We start from the raw sequence: 25,866 nt of genomic DNA, 5'->3' as shown, positions 1-25,866 counted from the left end.
TTCCAAAGACCTGGGCCCAAGGTAGGAGGGACACAGCTGGCCTGAGCCACCAGCAGCTTCGGGGCCTCCTGTCCCTGCCCTGGCCAGTGTTTTTGTTTTTGCTTTTCTTTGCTTTTTAGGGCTGCATCAGCAGCACATGAAAGTTCCCAGGCTAAGGGTCGAATCGGAGTTGTAGCCACTGGCCTACACCACAGCCACAGCAACACAAGATCCAAGCTGCATCTGTGGCCTATCCCACGGCTCATGGCAATGTTGGATCCTTAACCCACTGAGCAAGGCCAGGGATCAATCCCACATCCTTGTGGATACTAGTCAGGTTCCTAGCCCACTGAGCCACAACAGAAACTCCTGCCCTGGCCAGTGTTGACTGCACCACATCAGATCAAGAGCTTCCTGAGGTCTTGGACAGGACTGACAGACAGAAGGGTCAAGCTGGTGGCCAGAACGGCTCCAGGTGCAACATGCATGCTTAATACCCATCCACACGGGCACCACAGGGAATGGGATTGAGCAGCATTTTGGCGACGTCACCTTTCCCAGCAGAGAATTCCGTGGGCTTTATTTCGATCCCCAACACGAAGGCCATGAAAGGCTATGGAACTCTGGCTTAGGAGCTCTACGGACAAAGCAGATGCCACCCCGGGTTTCCAGGGAGCGGAATTCGCTCATCCTGATTCCTGTGGTTACGCTTGCAGAACGAAAGGATTCCTCCATAGCCATGTCATTTCAACAGCGCGGTGGCGAGGAGCAGCGAGGGACCTTCTCCAGCGTCCTATTTATGAAAACAATAGCTCAAGTTCACGGTATTAACCGTCACCACAGGCACTGCCCTTCTCCCGACTCGCCCTCTCCCCACGCATATAAATAGGCGCGCACACATAAATACGTACAAACACACACACTCAAAATACACATACACCCAAACACAAACTCACAGAAATGCACACACACACACACACACACATGCAGAAACAGATTCAGACACGTACACACGTCTTGATGAAAATGGAGAATTTCAGTTTGGAGGAAAAAAGCAGAGCAAGCAGATTTCCTGCTCCTTAGGAAGACAGTGTGGACAGAACCTCTTCCCGGCATTGGGATAAAGGTTCTCCATCCTATTCTGGTGCCTTCCAGCTCTTTTTGGACTCTGTAGGATAAAGGACAGAGAGGCGGGCACTGCTGGGCCCCATCTGGCTCTGTGTTCCCTGACTGCCGAGGTCGTGGGCTCTTGGCAGAGGTGAGCCGAGGGTGCTGGCTGCTGAAAAATTTAAAGCAAACTCTTGCTGCCATGCTGGCAATCAGAAGATGACTATCAGGCGTCAGTGCTTCTGCCGAACTGGTGGAAACCCACCTGCCTGTGAGGCTGACGGCGGAACCACGGATGGTACCGTTTTATGAGCTTCAAACCTGAAAACGTCCTTGGGTTCTACTCACCAATATGCCTTCCGGCTTCCTTGGTCTTCCTGGCCAGGATGGGAAACGCATCGTACCACTCAGGGTCCAGTGCAAGGAACGGAGACTGCTCCAGGTATTTTAAGCAGAAAGGGATTTAATACAGGGAAGCTGGTGCTTACAGAATCACTGGAAGGGGCAGTTGTTCCCTGAAGCCACTGTAACAAAATGACCACGAACTGGCTGGCTTACCACAACAGGAGTGAATCCTCTCACTGTTCTGGAAGCCAGAAGTCTGAAGTCAAGGTCGGGCCACGCTCCCTCAGGAGAATCCTCTACCTCTTCCAGCTTCCGGCGGCTGTCAGCATGCTTTGTCGCTGCATTGCTCCTGTCCCTGCCTCTGTCTTGCCCTGGTCCTCCGATCTCTGTTTTCTCCTCATCTGTCTAAGGGCATCTATCATTGGATTTAGGGCCTACCGAGGTCATCCAGGATAATCTCATCTCCAGATCCTTAACCTAATTCCATCTGTAAAACCTCTTTTTGCCAAATAAGGTCCCACGTACAGGTTCCAGGCAATGGGACATGGACATAGCTTTTGGGAGGCTACCATCCAACCCATTACAGGAGGGCCGTTGTGGAAACTCTAGGCTGGATCTCCAGGAATGACGCCCAGAATCCTGCAATCCTGACTTGCTGGGGAGCCACCTTCTTTGCCACATGTGGGAAGGCCAGGAGCCACCAATAGAGCAGCTGTGTCTAAAAACTCATGGCTGGAGCTGTGAGCTTGAAATCAGGATGCTGCCTCGGCTGCGGCAGCAACTGTCTCTGGACACGGACAAAATGTGAGTGGACACTGGAATGCTGCCACAAAAAATTCCACGTCTTCTCGAGCCCATCGGTGGCCCGGCAAAGTCGACTACACAGAGTAGATGGCTGTGGTGGGTTCCTCTGCATTGTCCATCTAGCATCCACTCATTTAATTTCCAGGAAAACCTTCGGGTTTTCACCTGGGGAGACGCTCTGTGTCAGCTCCCCGTGGCTCTGTAACGAACTCTCCCCAAACTCCATGACTTCAAACAAGGACCGTTATTTCTCACGGTTCTGGGTGCTGACTAGGCTCCGCCGGGCGGTTCTTCTGCTCCTTGTAGTGTCTGGAGGCCCAGCCGTCTGGACTGTCCTAGACGGCTCACCCACGCAGCTGGCAGTAGTGCTGGGTGCTGGCTGGGAGACCGGCGGAGCGTATTGGCCAAGATTCTCCCCTGCATGAGCTTCTCCACATGGCAGCCACACTCTTCTTTGCTCCTGCCTGGTTCTCAGATCTGTGGCTGGGCACCTAAGGCCGATGACACAGCCTTGTTCTCCATAAGCTCACAGCTCGCTCGGATGTGTGGCCCCGAGAGGATGGGGCCAGGAGACCCTCCGCCCCTAGGCTGGGCGGCGATCTCCATCTGCGATGGATGGATTGCAAAATTAGCCCCATATTCTTCCCCGCCCTTTGGTAATGCTCTCCCACGCTGACCTTGAACGTGGACATTGACTTTACATGGTGTCACATCTACCATGTTTGGGGGCCAAAACAAGGCATAAGGCTGGCCTCGGTTCAAGGGGAGGGGAAAAACTCTGCCTCTCAGCGGGAGGAGTGGCAAAGAAGTTGTGGGCAACTTTCACCCACCACTCACCCCAACTACTCTCAAGCCATGGGGTGCTGGTGGAGCTGACACCCCTGCCCAGAGTGGCGTGTGACGCATGCCGGGCCTGTCAGAACCTTTTTTTCCCCCCCAGCATCAGTGATTGGATCAGAGATGGTCACCTGATGCCAGTCAGGTCAAAATAGCCATCGGACTCACTTTTGGGGACTTTTTTTTAGAGTCCTTAGGAAAATAGCCTCTTTGCTTTCCATGCCAAACCAGAAGCCGAGTAAATATAAGGAGATGCTGCCACCATCTTGCCTAAGAATGAAGCCAGGGCCAGGAGGAGAGAGAGGGGGCAACTGAGTCCGGACGACACGAGTTAATGCCTGAATACATCTCATCCGACTTGGACAGCTGGTGGGCATCCCTGAGCTGATCCTGCTGCCCGGGAAGTGTGCCAGGGAAAACGGTTAGGGCTCTACCTGTCCTTCCTCACTACCCACTGCCAGGTGGTATGTTGGAGCGAACGCAAACCTCAGGTGGAATCTGACCAGCTGGATGATCATTTATTAGGAAGCAGGGACAAGGACAGTACCCTGTTCCCGCAGGCTTGCTAAGGGCCCGTTCTGTCCGCGGGCACTCTGACAGGTCCTCTGCATGCAGGCTTCATTCTGACGGAGATGCAGGGCCACTCTCTCGGCGGGGTCAGCCAAGCTTCTGGAGGGATCAGACACCACGGACCCCTGAAGATGGGGAAATGGTCGGAGGCCAAACGGAACTCCAGGTTAGAGTGTTGAGCGGAGGGCGCCAAGAGCTTGTGATCTTTTTCTTTTTAAATTGAAGTATAATTGATGTACAACATTGTATTAGCTTCAAGTGTACGGCAAAGTGATCCAGATACATATATTCTTTTGCAGATTCTTTTCCATGATGGTTTATTACAAGATATTGAATGTAGTTCCCTGTGTTATACAGCAGGTCCTTGTTCTCAAACCACATACCTTACTATTTCTAAGATACCTATGCTAATCAAGATGTAGATTTGTTTTTAGTTTTTTCATTTTACAGCCACACCTGTGGCATATGGAAGTTCCTAGGCTAAGGGTCAAATCGGAGCTGCAGCTGAGGCCTACACCACAGCCACAGCAACACCAGATCCGAGCTGCAGCTGGGACCCACGCCACAGCGTGTGGCAACACTGTATCCTTAATCCATTGAGCAAGGCCATGGGTGGAACCTGCATCCTCACAGAGAAAATGCTGGGTCCTTAACTCGCTGTGCCACAACGAGAACTCCCAGGTGTAGATTTAGATCTGGGTATTTGAGGTTCTTCAGTAGCCACTTCCAGAGTGTGGGTTCCTGATTAGCTTCTTCCAAATGCTAATTTACTGCCCCTATGGTAGGTGCACGCGCGCGTGCGCGCGCACACACACACACACACACACACACCCATCACTCTGTATACGTATTTAACAGTAGCTTGTCACACAGATAACACCATTCTGGTAGTATGACATGCCATATGCGACCTTTTCATAAGAAGCTCTCCCTTTCCTTGATTTCACCAAGAGGGAAGGCAAGTGATAAACAATGAAATCTTTGAGCCAATCAGGGGAGACAGATGACAAACAATAAAATCTTTGAGCCAATCAGGGGGAAACTCTGTGATGGGAGGGGCATGGGGGAATCTCATTCTGGGTTCCTCGGAAAACCATGAAAACGTCCCAAGGTATCTAGGAATCCTCTGAATCATGAGGAAAATGATTTGTCAATGCATATTGTGGAGGTGGGGAGAGGGTGGCAGCTTCTATCAGATTCTAAAGAGGATCCTGACACCCCCAGAGGGTGAAGAGTCTTTGAACTCGGCACAGTTTGGCAGAGCAGGTGTAAAGAAACAGCTTGCTTGGAGATGATGGCCTGGGCAAGTGTGAGCAATTTCCTGGTAGCTTCACATCTGCTGGTCCAGGACTTGTGTTCTGCAAAGGAGATTTCAAACAAATCGCGCGAGGGCCGAGAGTGGGTTAAACGTTGAGCATCTGAGACGCAACGGTGTTTTAAATTTCTTAAAAATTGTTCAAAGGTTGTAATGGTAGTAAAAACCATATCTTATAAAATTAACCAAGTATTTTTAAGTGTGCAATGCAGTAGTGTTAAATATATTCACACTGTGGTGCAAGAGATCTCCAGAATTTTTTTCGTCTTGCAAAACTGAAACCGGACTCATTGAACGAGAACTCCTCTTCCCCTCCTCCCCCAGCCCCTGGCAGTCAGCCTTCTGCTTTCTGTCTCTAGGAAGTTGATGATTCTAGGGATCTTGCATAAGAGTAATCATGCAATATTTACTTTTTTGTGACTGACTTCTTTTACTTAGCATAATGTCCTCAGGGTTCAGCCGTGTTGTGGCACGTGTCAGAATTTCTTCCTAAGGCTGAATAATATTCCTGTGTATGGACAGACCACATTTTGTTTATCCTTTTATCCGTTGATGGGCACTTGGGTTGCATCCACCTCTTGGCCACCGTGAATAATGCTGCTATGAACACGGGTGTGAAAAAAAAATCTCTCTGCTCTGCTTTCAATTCTCTTGCATCAATACCCAGAAGTGGAATTGCTGGATCCTACGGTAGTTCTATTTTTAATTTTTTTTTTTTTTGTCTTTTTAGGGCTGCATCCACAGCATTGGAGGTTCCCAGGCTAGGAGTCCAATCGGAGCTGTAGCCACTGGCCTACACCACAGCCACAGCAACACAGGATCCGAGCCGCATCTGCGTCCTACACCACAGCTCACGGCAATGCCAGGTCCTTAACCCACTGAGCGAGGCCAGGGATCGAACCCACAACCTCATGGTTCCTAGTCGGATTCGTTAACCACTGCGCCAAGACAGGAACTCCATCTTTAGGCCATTTTCTACTCTGCTATGAAATGGGCAGTCATAGTCCTCAGCTCACAAGGCTGTCATAAGGATTAGCCAAGATCACATATAGGTCACTAAGGATGGAGACCGAGGGTAGATGGTGCTTTTGTGCAGGAAAACACATCCCCATTTTCATGAAGAAGGATCAGAGCAAGGCAGCATCCAGAACAGAGAGGTTAGAACAAAGGGGGATAATTTGCTCTGGGTACAGAGGAATGAGAACCTTGATTTTTCCACAGGCAGGCTCTGGCCCCCACCCCAGCCCGGCCCCAAGGCTGGGGCAAGAGACTTGGAGTGAGGAAGGTGCCAAGAGGGAGAGGGAGGAAGCTACAAAACAGTGGCCCTCGGAGGCTTAGGTGAGAAGAAGTCAGAAATGGGTCCCTGTGAGAGCGCCTTCTCAGTTCGCTCTGGACCTTTGGGTCTCATGGATGTGAGCCTCCTTGGTGTTCAAAGCCAGATGTTTTGGGGGCTCATCTCTCAGGGACGGGTCTTAAAGATTGGGGTGCCCAATGTGGGGTTCAAACCCTTTACTCCTCCAGGAGAAGCTCCGGGTTCAGGAGTTCACTCCTGCTTGTGGGTGGCTATGCCAGGGTGGGGTTTAGGGTGAGAGGGTGTCTCAACCTTTCCTTCCCACCTCAATGTGGCTCTTTTCTCATTTTTTTTTTTTTTATATTTTCTAGGGCTGCACCCATGGCACATGGAGGTTTCCAGGCTAGGAGTCTAATCGGAGCTGTAGCCGCAGGCCTATACCACAGCCACAGCAACGCTGGATCCTTAACCCACTGAGCGAGGCCAGGGATGGAACCCGAGACCTCATGGTTCCTAGTCGGATTTGTTAACCACTGCGCCACGACGGGAACTCCTCTTTTCTCATTTGTTGAACGTGGGAACGGCTCAGCTGGTTTTCAGAGGAAATAGTTCCATATGGGGCTATGGATTCGGTGGGTCTGAGGGAGGGGGTGACTTCAGGATCTTTTTATGGGCGCCATCTTGGATCCCCTCTTGCTTCTTTTTTTTGGGGGGTGGGGTAATTGCACTTTTTTTAAATTGTGTCTTCAATGCAGAAACACATCATCTGTTTACAAAATAGCTCTTGAAAAAATACAAGTAGGGATGTTATAAAATAAAGCAAACTGCAGCCCTGAGACATTACATATGTCATGTGAAAGCAACAGCCTGATCTCTAGGTTATGAAAACTAGAATTAAAAAGTCACAACATGGGGAATTCCTTTCATGGCTCAGTGGTTAATGAACCCGACTAGGATCCACGGGGATGAGGGTTTGATCCTTGGCCTCGCTCAGTGGATTAAGAATCTGGCGTTGCCGTGACTGTGGTGTAGGCAGGCAGCTGCAGCTCTGATTCGACCCTAGTGTGGGAACTTCCATACGCCACAGGTGAAACCCTAAAAAAGCAAAAAAAAAAAAAAAAAAAAAAAAAGTCCCATGGGAGTTCCCTGGTATCCTGTCATTTAAGGATCTGGTATTGTCACTGCAGTGGCGCAGGTTTTTTCCCAGCCCTGGGATCTCCCACATGCCATGGAAGTGTCCTCCCCATCCCCCGCAAAAGTCACTACACAGAAAAGGTCCAAGTTCCCAGCTTGGCAAGACCTGACTACAGTCCCACGAAATGTTTAATAAACTGAATTCTTTTTCCCCAACACGTAAACAAAAGGACAAAACTAAATCTGATGCCTGGCAATTTCCATTCAACTCTGAAGCTACGCAAAACACACAGATACCCTGTACACGTCACCTGTCAGTCTGAGCATCTTTCTTAGGTGGTGCGAGGAAGGAGGAAGGAGCAAGGTGACGGTGCCGAGTGAAGATGTGGGAAGCAGAAACTAGAATTTACAGAGTACGAGCGAGAGAGAGCCTCAATTACTGCAGAGTCTAAGGGGGAAAGGACCGAGGTGGCTTCCGGGCTTTTACTCTACTGCAACTACCCAACATCACCTCCGAACCTTCCAGTCAAAGGCTGCTCCATTGCATAGGTCAGGGGGACGTACCATCCTTATAACAAACCCATATTCAGTGCTGACCATGTGCTGTTAGCATCCTGCCCAAATGTGAACTCTCATAACGACCAGACGAGGAAACAGGCACAGGGGCCGTTAGAAATTTGTCCAAGGTCTCAGAGCTGATCCATGGTAGTGCTGGGACTCCAGCCTTGAAGATCCGGCTCCAGAGTCCCCACGCCCAGCTGCTCTGCTGTACGGCTTCTCAGCAGGGCGGAGGGAGGAACAGGAAGGGCGGACAGCAGGAGCCCAGGAAAGGACGTGATTTGCAGCTGCCTGGAGACCTTGTCAGTCTGAGATGCTTCAGACATGTCTTTCAGGCACAGGGACCTCCCCTGGATAGGACAGAAGAGCACTTGGCACTATCCGATGACACGGGCCTGGCATGGGGTCGGTGCTCAATGAATATGATGGCTGGTCAGCATCACTGCCCTCCTTTGAATTGCGTGCCTTTGGCAGCAGGGTCGGGCTTGGACTTCCCACTTCGGCCAGGGTGCCTGAAGCCCTCCGCCACGCCTCTCTGAGGACCCGGGACTCGCACCTGCAGGAGTGGGATGGTCCCCGTGCGGCCAAGAGGAAACCCCTGGGGGCCAGGGGAGTCCTCGGCAGGGAAGGGCAGACCTCTTCCCAAGTCACCCCTCAAAAGTGTGGTTGCTGAGTGGCTGATTAACTCCCCTGCCTTTCCCGGCTTGACACTCATGGGCGGCGGGGGGCTGGAGTCAGTTGGGAGGCGGCTGTCAGAGACTCTCACCAGGGCTCAGATCCTGAACTGGTGCTTTTGCATGTGTGTGTGCATACGCATGTGTGTGGGTGTGTGTGTGTGTATCTGTGTCTGGGTGTGGCGTCTCTCCCCCTGCTCCCCACCGCCAATGACCAAGGAAAACAAAGATGATGAAAAGGAAAAAGCAAAGAGCAAAAAGGAAGAGCCAGCAAAACAGGATTCCTTTTCCTCCTCTCCGTTCCTTAACTTTGACCTTCTGGGCAGTGGCCGCCACAGTCCTCTCATCTGTCCTATAGTTCAGATCCCAGAGCATGGGGGTCTGGGCCCCTTTCTCTGCATCTGAAGGTGAGATTAAGTCGGCAGCTGGCAGGCAGAAAATAATTCAAGAGGAGAACAAAGAGGTATTTTCATGCTTTAAAAATTTTGTTTTCTGCACAAGCCGATGATCAGGTAAACACTAAGTGCTCACGAGTGGGCACAGCCACCAAATTACAGAAAACACTCCCTGCGTGCACTATGGACCCGTTCCCGGGCTCCTCCCGAATCCTCCTACTTTTGGAATGAATTCTGTCAGCCGGAAGGAAGAGTCTGAAGATCTCAGGAGTGCGTGCTCTCAAAACAAGTTGTTTTTCATCTGAAAATTAGAGCCTTTGGCTCAACAAACAACCATCTCCGGCACAAACGTGGCAGCGGGAAGTGGGCATGTGAAATGGGCTTTTCTTGGGACTCGGGGGGAGGCCCTTCTGCTGCAGTGGTCCACCACCCAGCACACGGAAGCCCCCCGCAAATGCACAAAGACCCCTCAGTAGAATCTCTGGTGTGGCGGGGGCAGACCCTCTCCAGGCACGCGGGCTCCTCCCTGCCAACAGTGTCCCTGGGTTTGAGTCGCTCTATTCTCCAACCACGAGCTCCAGAGCCACCTCTGGGTCCTGATCAAAACTCTTCCCTTAGCTTTTGACCTAGTGATTGGACTTCTGGAAAGTAATCCTTCAGATTGATTTGCCCACGTGCAGAACGATAGGTGCCCTAAGCTGCTCACTGCTACATTGTCTGGCAGGAAGCTGAATGTCCGCCAGAAGAGGACTGGATAAATTGAACACGGCACACCCGGACTGGGGGATGAAAAACAGTCCCTTGATATGTGTTGATAGGAAAAGGTCTGTGAGCCATACTGCTGGTTGAAAAAAAAAGTTCTGTGCAGACCAGTGTGTGACCGTACCATTCCCATCTTCGTTGGATTTCCCCCAAAGCAGACCTTGGGAAAGGAATCTGGGTGCTTGTCATTATTTGGGAGGTGATCCGGGAAGCACAGCGGGGAAGAAGGAAGTGAGACGGGGTGGGGGATGCGATAAAGGCTGTGTCGGTGAGTAGGTTTCTGCTGTGGGCAACCGGGGCTCAGCCCCGTGGGGACCCACCGAGGGTCCCTGTGGAACACGTGTCAGGATCATGCCACCAAGAAGCTAGGAAGCTGGGGAGTTTATTCACCAACTGTACCCCTCATTGGCTGAAGGGTATTCATTCCTAGACATGGACTTCCAGCCAACCTGGAGTGCCAGCAGGCATCTCTTTGGCCAGAGAGCATCCTGACGCAGAGAGGTGCAGGAAGAGGAAGGCTTGGATGGAAATGTCCACAGGTGCCTCTGGGAGTGGCCAGGGTGATGCAAGGGAGGTGAGTGGGTACAACAGACAGCATCTGCTGTGGTGCCATTTGTGTACCAAAAAATAAAAATTTTTGGCCACGACCATAGCATGCGAAAATTCCTGGGCCAGGGATTGAACCCGCGCCACCACAGTGACAATGCTAGACCCTTAATCCACTGTGCCACAAGAGAAGTCCTCAAAAATTTTTTGAAAATACATCGATATCATAGATATGTTTGGGAAAATTCTAGGGATGAAGGCATGAAGGCCCAGGGCATATACTGCGGAGAGGTGCTTTTCACCTTGAATCCTTCTATGGTGGTTGCATTTCGAAAACACATCCACCATGTGTATAACTGACTTACTTTGCTGTAATCTGAAATTAACACAACTTTGTAAACCAACAGTATTCCAATAAAATTTATTTTAAAAAAAACAGGAGTTTCTGCTGTGGCACAGTGGGTTAAGGATCCAGCATTGCTACAGCTGTGACCTACTGCAGCTGTGGCTTGGCTCACATTCAGTCCCTGGCCTGGGAACGTCCATATGCGGCAGGTGTGGCTGGAAAAAATTATATCCACATATATCTGAAATCATTGGGGGAAAAATGATGAATCGTTTTAAAACTGCTCTCCCTACAGCTACTAAAGCTCTGACCGAAGGTGTCTACCCCTCCTTGAGTCTCTTCAAGGACCAGACAATAATTCCTCATATGTCTTGCGTGCTGTCTGGGCACGAAGCACCACGCAATCCACCTGACATGCGCTGTCGAAGCCGAGCCCTATGACCGCCCCGGGGGGTGGGAGGTCGAGTTCCAACTTTAGAGATGGGGACATGGAGCCTTAAAGAACCTGACTCACATAACTCGTTGAAGGTCCTGCGGTAACAGAGAGAGGTCGAGGGGCACCAGAACTTGACCCAAGCCTGCCTGTCTTCTGAGCTTGTGCCTACAGCCGTGATGATGTTTCTGTCGCTTCTCCTCACATCTGGGGGAAACGTCTTCAGACCAACTGCTTTCTTCTTCAATTCTTCTTCGGGCCAACCGCTTTCCCCTCCCCTCACGCTTTGGAAGCTACCAGCCTTTTCTAGTTCATGTGCCTCGGACGCACTGCAGGCACAGGGAGGGACCGTGTTTTGAGTGGAGCCATTCCCCTCTGGCATGGTCTGAATTATATTTCCTGCCCCCCAAAATATACAGGCAGACCTCAGAGATACTGTGTGTTTGGTTTCAGACCAGCGCAACAAAGCAAATATCACGATAAAGCAAGTCATACCCATTTTTGGTTTCCCAGCGCCTATGAAAGTTCTACTTACACTATATTGTAGTCTATTAAGTATGCCACAGTATTATGTCTCAAAAGATGTACACATCTTTTTTTGTCTTTTTATGGCTGCACCCGCAGCATATGGAGGTTCCCAGGCTAGGGGTCAAATCGGAGCTGCAGCTGCCGGCCTACACCATAGCCACAGCCACGCCAGATCCGAGCCACATCTGTGACCTACACCACAGCTCATGGCAATGCCAGATTCCCAACCCACTGAGCGAGGCCAGGGGTCAAACCTGAGTCCTCATGGATACTAGTCGGGTTCGTTACCACTGAGCCACAACAGGAACTCCCAAGAAGCACACATCTTAATGACAAAGTATTTTATTGCTAAAAAATGTGAACCATTGTTTGAGCCTTCTGCAAGCTGTAAGCTGGTCTCACCTCTATGTGGATCATCCAGGCTGTTGACTGATCAGGGCGGGGGCTGCTGCAGGCTGGGGTGGCGATTTCTTAAAATAAGACAACAATGAAGTTTGCCCCATTGACTGACTCTTCCTTTCACAAAATTTCTCTGTGGCATGAGATGCTACTTCATGGCATTTTATCCAGAGAACTTCTTTCAAAACTGGAATCCATCCTCTCAAAACCTGCTGCTGCTTTATCAACTAAGTTTACACAATATTCTAAGTCCTTTGTTGTCATTTCAACAGTCATCACAGCATCTTCTCCAGGAGTGGATCCCATCTCAAGAAACCACTTTCCTTGCTCATCTATAAGAGGCAACTCCCACTTTGTTCAAGTTCTATCATGAGATGGCAGCAATTCAGCCATATCTCCAGGCTCCGCTTCTAATTCTAGTTCTCTTGCCATTTCCACCACATCTGCAGTGCCTTCCTCTGCTGAAGTCTTGAGTGCCTTGGAGCCATCCATGAGGGCTGGAATCAACTTCTCCCAAATTCCTTTTAATGTTGATATTTTGACCTCTCCCCACACATCATGCATATTCTTAATGGCTTCTTAGAGGGGTGCATCCTTCCAGAAGGTTTTCAATTGACTTTGCCTAGACCCACCAGAGGGATCACTATCAACGGCAGCTCTAACCTTATGAAATGTATGTCCTAAATAAGAAGACTGGAAAGTCAACACGACTCCTTGATCCATTGACTCCTTGATGGCTGCAGAATGGATGCTGTGTTTGGAGGTATGAAAACAACATTTATCTCACTGTCCACCTTCATCAGAGCTTTTGGGCGACCAGGTGCATTGTCAACAAGCAGTAACATTTTGAAGGAAATCTTTTTTTCTGACTGGTAGGTCTCAACCGTGGGCTTCGACTATTCAGTAAACCGCGTTGTCAACAGATGTGCTGTCATCCAGGCTTTGCTGTTCCATTTCTAGGGCAGAGGCAATTTAGCATAATTCTTAAGGCCCCCGGGATTTTCAGAATGGTAAATAAGCCTTGGCTTCAACTTAAAGGCACCAGCTACACCATTAGCTCCTAACAGGAAAGTCAGCCCGTCCTTTGAAGCCAGGCATTGACTTCTCCTCTCCAGCTATGAAAGCTCTAAAAGGCACCTTCTTCCAAGAGAAGGCTGTTTAGTCTACACTGAAGATCTATTGTTTAGCAGCCATTCATGATCGTAGCTTGATTTCCCGGGTAACTTACTGTAGCTTCTATATCAGCACTTGTTGCTTTACCTTGTACTTTGACGCTCTGGAGATGGCTTCTTTCCTTAAACCTCACGAACCCACCTCTGATAGCGTCACACTTTTCTTCTGCAGCTTCCTTGCCTCTCTCAGCCTTCATACCATTGAAGAGAGTTAGGGCTTTGCTCTGGACTAGGCTTGGGTTTAAGGGAATGTTGCCATTGGTTTCATCTTCCATCCAGACCACTAGAACTTTCCCCATGTCAGCACTAAGGCTGTTTTGCTTTCTTATTCAGGTGTTCACTAGAGTAGTACTTTTAACGTTCAAGAACTTCTCCTGAGCATCCACGACTTGACTGTTTGGTGCAAGAGGCCTTGCTTTCAGCCTGTCTTGGCTATTGGCGTGCCTTCCTCATTAAGCTTAGTCATTGTTAGCTTTGGATTTAAAGCGAGAGCTGTGACCCTCCCTTTCTCTAAAACATTTAAAGGCCAACGTAGGGTTAGTAATTAGCCTAATTGTGAGAGTGTTGGGTCTCAGGGAACAGGGGGCTGAGGAGAGGGGGAGAGACGGGGGAATGGCCAGGTGGTGGAGTGGTCAGAATACACACGGCATTTATCAGTTAAGTTCACCGTCCTATATGGGTGTGATTTGTGGCACCCCACCCCAAACAATTACAATAGTAACCCCAAAGGGCACCCATCACAGATCACTCTAACAAATACCAGTAATAATGAAAAAGTTGGAAATACTGACAGAATTACTAAAAGGGGACTCGGAGACACAAAGTGAGCAAATGCTGTTGGAACAATGGCGCCCACAGACGGCTTGACTGACGGTTGCTACAAAGCTTCAATTTGCAAAACTCACAGCATCTTTGAGGCGCAGTAAGGTGAAGCGGGATAAAATGAGGTTTGCCTGTATGTTGAAGCCTTAACCCCCCAGTATTTCAGAAAGTCATTTTTTTTTAACAGAGGTGATCCAATTAAAATGAGGACATTAGGGTGGGTCCTAACCCAGCATGATTGGTGTCCTTCTAAAAGAGGGAAATTTGGAGACAGATATGCACCAAAGGACACCAAAGACTGGCCAGCAAACCACTAGAATCTAGGAGAGAGGCCTTGAACAGAGTCTCCCTCATACTCTGAGAAGGAACCAACCCTGCCCGCACCTTGATCTTGACCTTCTAGCCCCCAGACCTATTAAGACAGAACGTATCTGTTGTTTACACCATCTGGTTTACAGTACTTCATTATGGCAGCCCTGGGAAACCACTACACCTTCTTTCAAGGCTGTCATGACCTTGTCATCTTCCACTCTGCCAAGCATTAGCCCCCACCCAATCCAGAAATCTAGAAAAAAAGGGAGAAAAGGCAGTTTTTACAGCAGCGGCAGCCCCCATCCCACCTCTGGCTTGTTCCCCAGTTGGGCTGAAATATCTTGCTGCTGATACGAGGACATCTAGAAGTGAACAATTCTGGCCAAAGGCTTCCAAGATCACACAATAATTTATCCTGTCTTTGATGGTTGCAGGAATGAATGACTGAGTGAATGAACTCGTCCATCACTAATGTCTTTGGCCTTGCTCTAAACAGAAGCTTCTCTGCTTATGAAATTTTGGTCCACAAACTCTGATGGAGCACCAGGAAAAAAAAAAAAAAAAAGTATGCTAACTCTGCTGCCATGAACAGATGGAGTGAGTGGTAGTCCCTTCGGATTAAGGAACAAATGGATTCAAGGACAGTTATTGGAATCCAACCTGCTCACCAATAGACACACGTCTGTGTCTCCCTTACTCTTCCTCCTTCCTTCCTTATTGCAAATTTTTTTGAGGTATCATGCCACAAAAAAAAAAAAACAAAAAAACATTCAGCCCAATGAATTTTTACAAAGTAAACTCACGTATTCTTCAGCAGCGAGGTCACAATATATACTATTACCAGCACCACTGACAGATCCTCTCTGCCTCCCAGTCAGTCAGTAACCACTTTTCTCATTTCTGTCCCCACAGATTCCATTAGCCTGCTTTTAAAACTTTATGTAGATGAAGTCATACAGAATTCAGTCTTTATTGTCTGCTTTCTTTCACCCCACATTCCATACTTGAGAGTGGTCTATATATTATGCAAAGAAGTAGTTTGTCCTTTTTCATTGCTGCATAATATTCTACAACATAAATGCACCAGAGTTTATTTATCCTTTCTACCTGTGATGAACATTTGTGTAGTCTCTCATGTTTGGCTAATGAAATCCTGTGATGAACATCGTTTTGCAGGGCTTTTAGTGAATGTCTGTGCTCATCTGTGGGTATTTTCCCAGGAGGAGAAATGTTGGGTCATTGGGAAAGCATCTATTCAGTTTTAATGGTTACCGTACAGGTTTCCAAAATGGCTCTGCCAAGTTTCAGCCCATCGGCAGCCTATGAAGTTCTGGCTGCTCCCCATCCTTACTGGTTGTGATTCTTTTTTTTTTTTTTTTTTGGTCTTTTTGCCATTTCTTGGGCCGCTCCCGCGGCATATGGAGGTTCCCAGGCTAGGGGTCCAATCGGAGCTGTAGCCACCAGCCTACTCCAGAGCCACAGCAACGCGGAATCCGAGCCGCGTCTGCGACCTACACCACAGCTCACGGCAACGCCGGACCCTTAACCCACTGAGCAAGGCCAGGAATCGAAACCGCGACCTCATGCTTCCTAGTCGGATTCGTCAACCACTGCGCCAGCGACGGGAACTCCTGGTTGTGATTCATTTTGATGTATTAGTCATTCTGATGGGTGTACCACGATCTCAGAGAGCTTTAAATGTACATTTCCCAGATGATCAAGGTTACTGAGCACCTTTTTCCTACACTCACTGATTTCTTCCCTTTGCTATCACTGCCCCATTTCTCCCTCCCTTACCTCTCTCTACTTAAGCCCCTCCTTTCCTTCTTTCTTTCTTTTTCTTTTTTCTTTTTTTTTTTTTTTTGGCCACCTCCCCCCTCCCCCAGCCTGGGCATATGGAGTTCCCAGGCCAGGGATCAGAACCCTGCCATTGCAACCTATGCCACAACTGTGGCAACACCGGATCCTTTAACTCACTGTGCTGGACCAGGGATCCTACTCGCATCCTGGTGCTGCAAAGATGCCACAGATCCTGTTGCACCACAGCCAGAGGTCCCCTTTTCCGGAGAGCCGGTCACCCAAGCAGAGGGATAGGGGCCTCTCTGAAGCTTAGCAAAGGCATTTGTGTCCATCCCCCTTCGCCTGTGTCTTTGCTCCCTTAGGGTCCCCAAGGGCCACGAATGTTGAATATCCCTGTCCCAATGCAAACGGGGCCCAGCAGGGTTGCTGCAAGTGTGTATAAGGAATTCGCTTTCTGTATTCTGGCCTTGCCTGGTCTGTCTACCTTGCAGAATTATTTTTCATTACATAAGACTCTGCAAAAGGCCTTGAGCTGAAGAAAAGCACTGCATAAAATGCAAACTAACAAAAGCCCTGATATCAAAGAATGGGGGGAAATCCATCACGCCCTTGTCACTGGAAGGCTGCCAGTGGACTCATCCCCACCTAACCTAAACAGCAAGATCTGCAGGCTCGAAACAGCCTCCTGGCTCCAGCCTGGCCAAACACTCAATAATTTACCTATCAGTTAAGCCCAAGGAAAAGGGGAGACGGGGCATGAGCAAGAGGGAGGGGGACAGGCAGGCAGGTGAGTTGCAATGGCTAGTGTGTCACACGCTCTCTTTAATTAGCCTTATCCTGTGCTCTCCCAAGGGACTTGTTTAGGCGTGTTCAGTTTGTCCATCCACAAAATGGGCCGAACTCAACCAAGCAGTACTTATCTCACACTTTGCAGACATTATGAAGGCAACTTTCATACAAGCATAAAGCACCTGGAGTTGCAGAAAGAAGCAAGAGGGACAAAGAATAAGATGCTCAGTGGACTCCGACCATAAGAAGACAGCAAACGAACCCACATCCAGTGACATTTTGCAAAATGGGCCTGAACTTTTCCCCACTGTCAGTGTCAGGAGCCACAAAGGCGGGCTGAGGAGCTGCTCCAGGCTGAAGGGGAATGAAGTGGTCAGGCGGCACAAAAATAATATGTGATCCTGGATTAAACCCTGGAGCAGAAAAATCACTAAAAGGGAGAATTTCAGGACAACTGGTGAAATGTGAATATGTGCTGTGTATTAGAGAATAATATTGCATCGATGTTAAATTTCCTGATTGTGATCAGTGTGCTGTAATTACGTAAGCAAATGGCTTTGTTCTTTGGAGAATTACACTCAAGATTTAGGAGTAAAGGTCCTGACATCTGCAACTGACTCAAATTATTCAACCATAATAATCATCGTGTGTGTGTGTGTGTGTGTGTGTGTGTGTGGAGAGACACAGTAAAAATGGTAAAATGTCAATAATGGGTGAATCTGGGTGAAGTGTATGTGGGAGTCTGTGGCCTTATTTTTGCAATTTTATTTTTTAATTTTTTTGTCTTTTTAGGGCTACACGTAGCATATGGAAGTTCCTAGGCTAGAGGTTGAACTGGAGCTGCAGCTGCCGGCCTACACCACAGCCACAGCAACATGGGATCTGAGCTGCACCTGCAAGCTACACCACAGCTCACGGCAACACTGGATCCTTAACCCACTGAGCAAGGCCAGGGATCGAACCCAAGTCCTCATGGATACCAGTTTGGTTCATTACTGCTGAGCCACGATGGGAACTCCTATTTTTGCAATTTTAAATCTGTAATTTGAAATCTTTTTAAAGTAAAAAGTTTTTTAAGACACACATGCAAGGAGTTCCTGTCCTGGCTTAGCAGTTAACGAACCTGACTGGCATCCATGAGGATGTGGGTTCGATCCCTGGCCTTGCTCAGCGGGTTAAGGATCTGGCATCGCTGTGAGCTGCGGTGTAGGTTGCAGGTGCAGCTCGGATCCCACGTTGCTGTGGCTGTGGTGTAGGCCGGTGGCTACAGCTCTGATTGGACCCCAGCCTGAAAACCTCCATATGCCACGGCTACAGCTCTAAAAAGACAAAAAAAAAATAAATAAAACACACATGCAAGATGCTCAGGTCGGGTTTAACAATGATTCTGAGGCCAGCATAAGGAGCCTTTGATTTCAGAGGCGGTACAGCGGTGGGGGTAGGGGTATGAACTTGGGAAGTAGGTGAGATTGACAGGTTCCCCAGTCTCCAACCTGCTAAAGGAACCCAAATCTAATTCACGCGTCCACCCTTAAGAAAGCGGATTCCACCTCCAATTCATGGCAAAATCTCTATCGTTCTAACCTTCCCCCCAATAAAAAACTGGTTTGGGGTGGGGTCATGTGATGCAGCGCTGGCCAATGAGCTGTGAGCTAATGCTGCTGGGGAGATTCTTTCCTCTTAGGAAGGCAATCCTGGAAACACTCCTGATATTCAATGGGCCCCTGCCAGAACAGCTGGAGTTTCTTCCCATTGGTTCATACCTTGTTTACTGGTTGCTGAATGTTTTGAATATCATCTCTGGCTCGAAAGAATAGTTCCTTGTTTCTAGAGGTTGTGGACCTGCCTGTGATGCCCGGAACTGCGGCAGCCGTTTTGGGACCAGTTGGAGGCTGAAATTGACACACATACCCAGACAGGCAGAGCCAAGCGGATCACGGAGGAGAGGAGTCTTGAAGAATCATCCTGGGGATCTTCCTGTCTTGAGGGTTTCTGTCACTTGCCACCAAAAACATCCTAAGGAGGCAGCCTAGGGATGATTTTAGAACCAGAGCAGTGGAAAAGGCCCCTGATGGGCAGCTGGAACAGAAAGGCCTGCCTGTCCCAACAAACAACCATCCATCAAAGTCTATGCCGTGTGGAGCACTGGCGTGAACTGGTGAATGAGGCCCCTGTGGCGGGCCCCGAGGCATCTGAGGGCATGTGGGTGGGCTAGGGGTCTGGGGCGCCTTCCTCCACTGACAAGTAGAGACCACTAGAAAAGCAGAGTGTCTCAGCACAGGTTTCATGGAGCAACCAAGGACAGAGAGATCCGCTAGGAGTGTGGGAGGCAGGGCATGGGGTGGGGGCTCCTGTGGGAGGAGCATAAGCCAAGGCAGAGGCTGTTTCCACAGAGCGCTCTGCGTTGCCATAACAATCACCATCCTGGGAAAGCTTTCAGTTTGCACAGGTACCTTTGAGTCCTCGGGATTCACTGAGACGCATCGTCTCACTCCTTCCTCACAGAATCACAAATCGCAGCCTGTGAGGGTTTGAGGCCTGAGAGATGATTCTAGAAGGAATCTAGACAGAAATTCAGAGAGGTCCAGTTCCTTCCTCCGCAAAGGGTGAACCAACCTGCTAACCTGACCTGGCCTCAGTGGACTACATACCTTCAGACACATTCCTTAAGACCCCGAAGACGCAAGAGGGGGCTGCAGAGGCTGGCCTCGTGTTTCCGAAGGTGCTTCCTTACCCTTCTTCCCAGACTCTGTGCTGCACACAGACAAGCACAGGGTAACCACACGCGCCACTTGTCCCCGCCAGCATCTTTGTTTTGGCCCGGGGCCAACCTTGACTTAAGACTTGGCATTCTTCAGAGAGCATTTGCTGGCTCCCAAAGCACTCAGGGGCTGAGCGGGTTGTAATGAGCAGCTTGTGGGACGTTGGAGGAGGAGGGTTACATGGCACCTGGGGGAGGGGGTACCATTCGCACGGGATACAGTGTGACGGGCGCCCCCTGCAGGCGTGTGAGGCAGAAGACCCATGTGTGCCTCCTGCAAAGGGACTAGAGATTCTCATCAGAAACCATCAACTGTCTCAGCAGACGCGGTCAGGGCCCTGGCTAGACCCTCTTAGCCACCCTGGAGGCCACCAACAGTCTGGACACAATGACTATGCGGGGATGGTTACCGGTACAGAGTAGGACTAAAGTATTAAAAGCTTAAGATCTTAGGGTCAACTCTTGATTAATAAAGAAAGAATTTGGTGTATAAATAACACAGCTTTGCTGCTCTTAGGCTGACAATTCCAGAGGAGCTTAGGCAAAGTCTTCCAGGGGGCTCTGGGACCAGATGCCCACTGGCTCCTTGGCTCACCCTTCACTGGTTCCCTTCCCGTCCCTTCTCACTTCCCCAGCACCCCCTCACTGTGCTTCCTGGGGTCGCCTCCAAATTAACTCCCTGTGCCTAAGCCTTCATTCTCAGGCTCTGATTTTATTTTTTTTAATTAATTTTTTTTTTTTTGTCTTTTTAGGGCCGCACCTGCGGCACATGGGGGTTCCCAGGCTAGGAGTCGGATTGGAGCTGTAACCCCTGGCCTACACCACAGCCACAAGCAACGCTAGATCTGAGCCACATCTACAACCTACACCACAGCTCACGGCAACGCCGCATCCTTAACCCACTGAGCGAGGCCAGGAATCGAACCTGCATCCTCACGGATGCTAGTCAGATTCGCTTCCTCTGAGCCCGATGGGAACTTCTCAGACTCTGATTTTAGAAGAAACTCAGATTCAGACAATGTCAAGGTCCTCCTTTCCTGACAACTGCCCCCGCCACCTCCGCAACCACAGGCATCTCTCCTGGATCTCACCCCCAGCCAAGACAGCAGCCCTGCCCTGCCCAGATCTGTCTCTCATCTCGCCCCGATTTCTCTAGCAAACAGGGTTTTTCCAGTAACTTAGGGAAATGGAAAAGTCTACCCCCACATCTGGACTTAACCAGAGGAAGTAAAAAGGGGGGGACGAAATAGCAATACTCGTGTTATCTGATCTTTTGCTTAACAGCATCTCCCACAAGTGCCAGCAGAGAGGAGAGGTGACAGTTTAAAGCTGGCCACCCACGCTTTCACACTCCTCCCAAGGAGAGGAGGGAGGCTAGGCTCCTGTCCCACCCCCTTCAAGCTGGGTGGCCTGTGATATCTTTGACAAGGGAGTATGGCAGAAGGGACGCTGTGCCAGTATTGGTGCCCAGGCCTCAAGAGACTGGCAGCTTCCACTTCCTGTCCTTTGGAACTCTCACTCTTAAAGCCACCAGGTACAAAGTCACACTTAGCTACTGAGGGGCCCTGAGTGGCATAACGAGGGAGCACGGCCTAGTGATACAAGCCCTTTTTGGCCCAGGCACCTGACAGGGTCCACCTTGACCTTGACGACCAGCCGGGCTGCCAGCAAATACCGAGTGCTCACAGCAGAGGCCACGAGGAGCGAAAGACTCGCCCAGCTGAGCCCTGCCTAAATCCTGACCCCTGAGGTTATGAGAAAAAACCAATACGGTTTTCCTTGGAAGCCGCTAGATTTTGAGACTATCATCATGCAGCCACAGATAACGGGGACAGTCGGCAATGAAGAAACGTTTTCTGAATAAAAGAATGAAGGAAGGGAGGGGAGGAGGCAGGCGCAGAGACGAGCAGAGGGAGCAAAGGCAGGCAGTTCCCAATTGTTCCTGGGAGGCTGTAGCAGGGCTGATTAAATGTCAGGCACTTGCAATGTTCATACCCCCAATTTAAGGAGTTCTAGTTCCTTTGGCATAAGCTGCCACCTTTGTTTTGAGTCATTTAACTCTGTTACCCTGTTACCGCAGATGGGCTCAGGAACCCGGCACCTGGCTGGAGAACTCTGTCCAGCCCGAGAAGGCACGGGGGTCCACGGGGCGTGGCGAGGAGCCCACCTGATCCCGATCTGCTCTGCGGAAGATTTCCAATCCCGGGCACCTTGAGAGCAAGTGGTAGAAGCCAAGAGAAGCTGGGTCTTGAGAATGGAGTTGGCCTTAGAGTCTGGAACAGCCAATGACAAGACCAAATGACAAGCATGGCCTCGGCGGCTGCTGTATCCACAACCAAGGCAGGAGCTCTCGCTCCCACGTGGGCCTCCTGGGGGCTTCGGTAAACCCCAGCACCTGTGCTCAGCCCCTTGCATCGCATGCTGCCTTATAACCTGAGAGCGCCTAACAGGCTGAAAAAATCAAATGAGCAGCACGTCTGCATGCACAGGCCTCAGAAGTGCATTTGTGTGTGTGTGTGTGTAGCTTGTGTAGGCACGTGAGTGAGCCATTTGCTAGGATCTCTGGGGTTAAACCTGGGAAATAAAACACTGCCACACCTCCCCCAGGTTTCCTCTTAGAAAAGACATTTTCTTTACAATTTCCTCTCTGATGAGCTAAAGAGCTGGCCACTGTTGCTAAGGGTAAGGGGGTGGTTTTAAAATATGGTTAAGCCTCATCGTCTTTTGTTTCAAATAGGATGCTAGTGGGAAGCCAATAAGCTAAGTTAGGTAAAAGCCACACTGTTCTGCTTTGGGTGAAGGAAGGCAGGCAGGGGCACGGAGCCTACTCATTGGTACCCTTGGCTTTGAGGCGGTCTCCAGGGTTCCCTAAGACTCTGTAGAATTCAGAGTTAGAGAAGAGTACCCTGGATGAAATTGGAACCCTTGGATTCTAGACCCCTCTCTGCTACTAATTAACTCTATGACTTAATCTCTCCCAGCTTTCTTAACTATTACATGGGGATGGAACCCATTAGGATGTTCTCAGCAGTGTCCAATAAAAAGCATTTTAAACAATAAAGGTATACTAATCTCATATATAACAAGAAGCCCAGAGGCAGGTGGTCTCGGGTTTGACGGCCAAAGTTGTCATCAAGGACCCAGGCTGCTTCCGCCTTTCTTTTGGATCATCCCCTCATGGTCACAAAAGAAGATGTGATATAATACACACACACATATACACACACGCCATGGAATATTACGCAGCCATTAAAAAGAATGAAATAATGCCATTTGCAGCAACAGAGATGAACCCTAGAGATTATCATACTAAGTGAAGTCAGAGAAAGACAAATATCATGGTATCACTTATATGTGACATTTAAAAATATGATACAAATGAACTCATTTATGAAACAAAATAGATTCACAGGCCAAAGGGGAAGGGTGGGGGGAGGGATGAATTAGGAGGTTGGGATTAACAGATACACACTACTATGTATAAAATAGATAAACAAGAACCTCCTGAGAACTATATTCAGTATCTTGTAATAACCTATAATGGAAAAGAATCTAAAAAGGAATACATATAGGTATAACTGCATTGCTTTGCTGTACACCTGAAACTAATACAACATTGTAAAGCAACTATACCACCTCAATTTTTTAAAAAAAGAAGTAATGCTTCTATCATGATTGGCTTAGAGCAATTATGAATCATCTCCTGGGGCTAAGCCCACCTTCCACGAACACACCGCCATCCACTATCAGGAAAAATCTGGACTTTCATCAGCAAGCAACAAGGGAGGCAGCTATTGGTGAGTTTAAGGAGATGCAGCTGCCTGCCCTGCAACCCTCACGTTATCAGCGGCTCTAAAGGTCCAACCAGGTATCGACAGTGAAAATGCTCTGTCCCCTAAAGGGGCCGAACGACACTCAGAACCAACGTTGTGCTTTAGAGCACTGGGGTTTACCTGATACCCGTGGGCACCTTATTGCTGGCCGAGAACCCTCCGTTTCCCGGTGACTTCACCCTCAGGGCCAGGCTGTAGGGACAGAAGATTTAACCCAAGTTGAGAAAGGAACTCACAGCCCTGGTTGCCTTCTCGGCAGGCAGCCCGCATTCTAAGCCATCAGATCTAATGTATCTAATCTAATCTCCTCACCCGGGTTTTGCGTGGATTATCCGCCTGTGTGCAGGATCTCTTTGTGGATGGACACTGTCCCTAACCAAGCTTCCTCTGAGCTGGAAACGTGGGGACACGTAGCGGTGCAGTTCGAGGTGCCCATGCACTGCGGCTCCAAATCAGCACCAGAGGCCTCCTTGCTGCGGACACTTCGGAGAGCTGAGGTTTTTTTTTTAACTTCCCCCAACCCCAAGACAACAGGCTCCAGTTTGTGAATCCAACCTGTTTCGGAAGGGTTTAAGAAAACAATCCATATAATCCATATACCTTCTTAGGATGGAGGACACAAGAATCAGACCCCTATCTTCCCACCAGAAAACATGGAGGCTCACAGTGGTTATTGGCGTGGGAAGGCGGGAATTCACAGCTGAGTAAGGTTTTATAGAGGATCTGGGGTGGGGTTTTAGGCTGGTGCAAACTGCCCTGAGCCTGTTTGGTCTTGCAAAACAACAAAAACAAAAAACCCCCATGAGATTCTTTTTGGTGACTCTGTGGCTTTTAGTAATTAGAGGTGAGTCCGTGCGCAGCAGCGTGCTCTCCATACCGTGGCACGAGGTTCCTGTGAAAGCAAGTCTTTAGGCCACGTTCTGGGCAAGCTACTCAAAGCAGCCCTACAACTGGTCCCGTAATGAAGTTCCAGCCCTCGGTGCTTTGAAGAGCCTCGCAGGAAAGTTTGCCCGAGGCAAATGCCAGGAAAGTCTTGCAGCGGGATTCTCTAACCTTCCGGTGGGACTCCAGGGGTGCAAAAGCCACCAAAACAGCCGCTTGCTGCACGCAGATCCAGTTGGGAATCAACCACCCCACCTCCCGCCACGGTGCCCTTTCTAATGGAACCAACCACGGAGCGCACCAGCTTTTCCTGGTCTGCGCCTGTGAGGGCCGAGGTGCCGCTGGTACTGCCGACCAACCCCCTCCTCTCGGAACTGCTTCCGCCCGCGGGAACTCAGGTCTAAGACCTTTTATGCTAATGAACAAAGTCCCTGGTGCTGATTGAAGCTCAGGTCGCGTTGGGCTCTGGAGCGTGGACTTGTGATAAAATGCGGACTGTTCCCAAATGCATGTCCCCACTTAGGCCCACGGCCGTTTCCTAACGTCTCCTAACGTAGCTGAAACCTAGCAGATACACACGTGCGTGCGTACACGGAACTTATCGCAGCTGCAGAACCACGGTGCGCTTCCTGCTCGTGTGGACTCGAATAAAAGAGCCCGGGACAATTTAGTACCCCCTGTGGTGAAGTTTGGAACCGCCCAATTAGAGAGGGGAAAAATGCTCTGGGTTCAGCCCGCCCGCTCTTTACAGATTTCCCGGCGTTTTACAGCAAGACAGCGGGGGCCAGAGGGAGGGGCTTCCTGACCTTCTACCTCGAGGAGGGCAGTTCCGACGCCTTGCACACTTGCCCTGGGCCGCCGGATTGGACAGCCTTTAAAACTCGGAAAACCTCTGGGATAGCCCCCGGGGGGACGAGGGAAGAAAAGAGGGGTGGGAGGAGAGGCAGCAGGAAAGGGGGCCAGGCTGGCCTCGGCGGGGAGGGGGGAGCCTGAGGAATGCCCCCGTGGCGATTTGGAGGCGCCGGGTTCAGCAGGCCTCCCGGGGGGCAGGGTGTGGGCGGCCGCGCTCCCCCTTCCGGAAGGAAGGGCTTCCACCCTTGGCTGCGGGAGTGCTACCTGCCGCCTGCCTTCAGCTGTCAGCCCCTGCCGAGGGCTGAAGAAACCAACCTGCCCACCGACGTGCCAGCTTCTGGAGCAGCCCACGCCCGGGGGCTGATCCACGCCAGCCTCTGGAGGCTCACCCCTCCAGCCCAACTCCCAAGGGTCACCCCAGCTCCAGAGCCCTCCGTGGGGTCAGCCGGGGCCTCCGGCGGTGGCTCCCTTTGTGGGTTCCTCCTCTGACGCCTTGGCTTCCAGCCCCTCCCTTCCCCAGGTGCTGATCCTAGAAACTCTCCCTAAAAAATGGTCCTGCAGGGGGAGTTCCCGTCGTGGTTCAGTGGTTAACGAACCAACCAATATCCATGAGGACTTGG

The 25,866-nt window shown here is 50.0% G+C and overlaps 1 long non-coding RNA gene across 1 annotated transcript; it reads right to left on the bottom strand.

Annotated features, from left to right (window-relative positions):
• Positions 281-25,866, bottom strand: LOC110257757. Its single transcript, XR_002340715.1, has 3 exons — positions 23,825-25,866; positions 23,633-23,704; positions 281-772 (listed from the first exon to the last, which is right to left on the bottom strand). It is a non-coding gene; the product is annotated as an uncharacterized LOC110257757 (long non-coding RNA).

The sequence above is a fragment of the Sus scrofa genome, chromosome X, assembly GCF_000003025.6.
Source record: "Sus scrofa isolate TJ Tabasco breed Duroc chromosome X, Sscrofa11.1, whole genome shotgun sequence".
NCBI classification, from domain to species: domain Eukaryota; kingdom Metazoa; phylum Chordata; class Mammalia; order Artiodactyla; family Suidae; genus Sus; species Sus scrofa.
The sequence above is the reverse complement of the archived record's forward strand: the minus strand, read 5'-3'. Positions and strand labels throughout refer to the sequence as shown.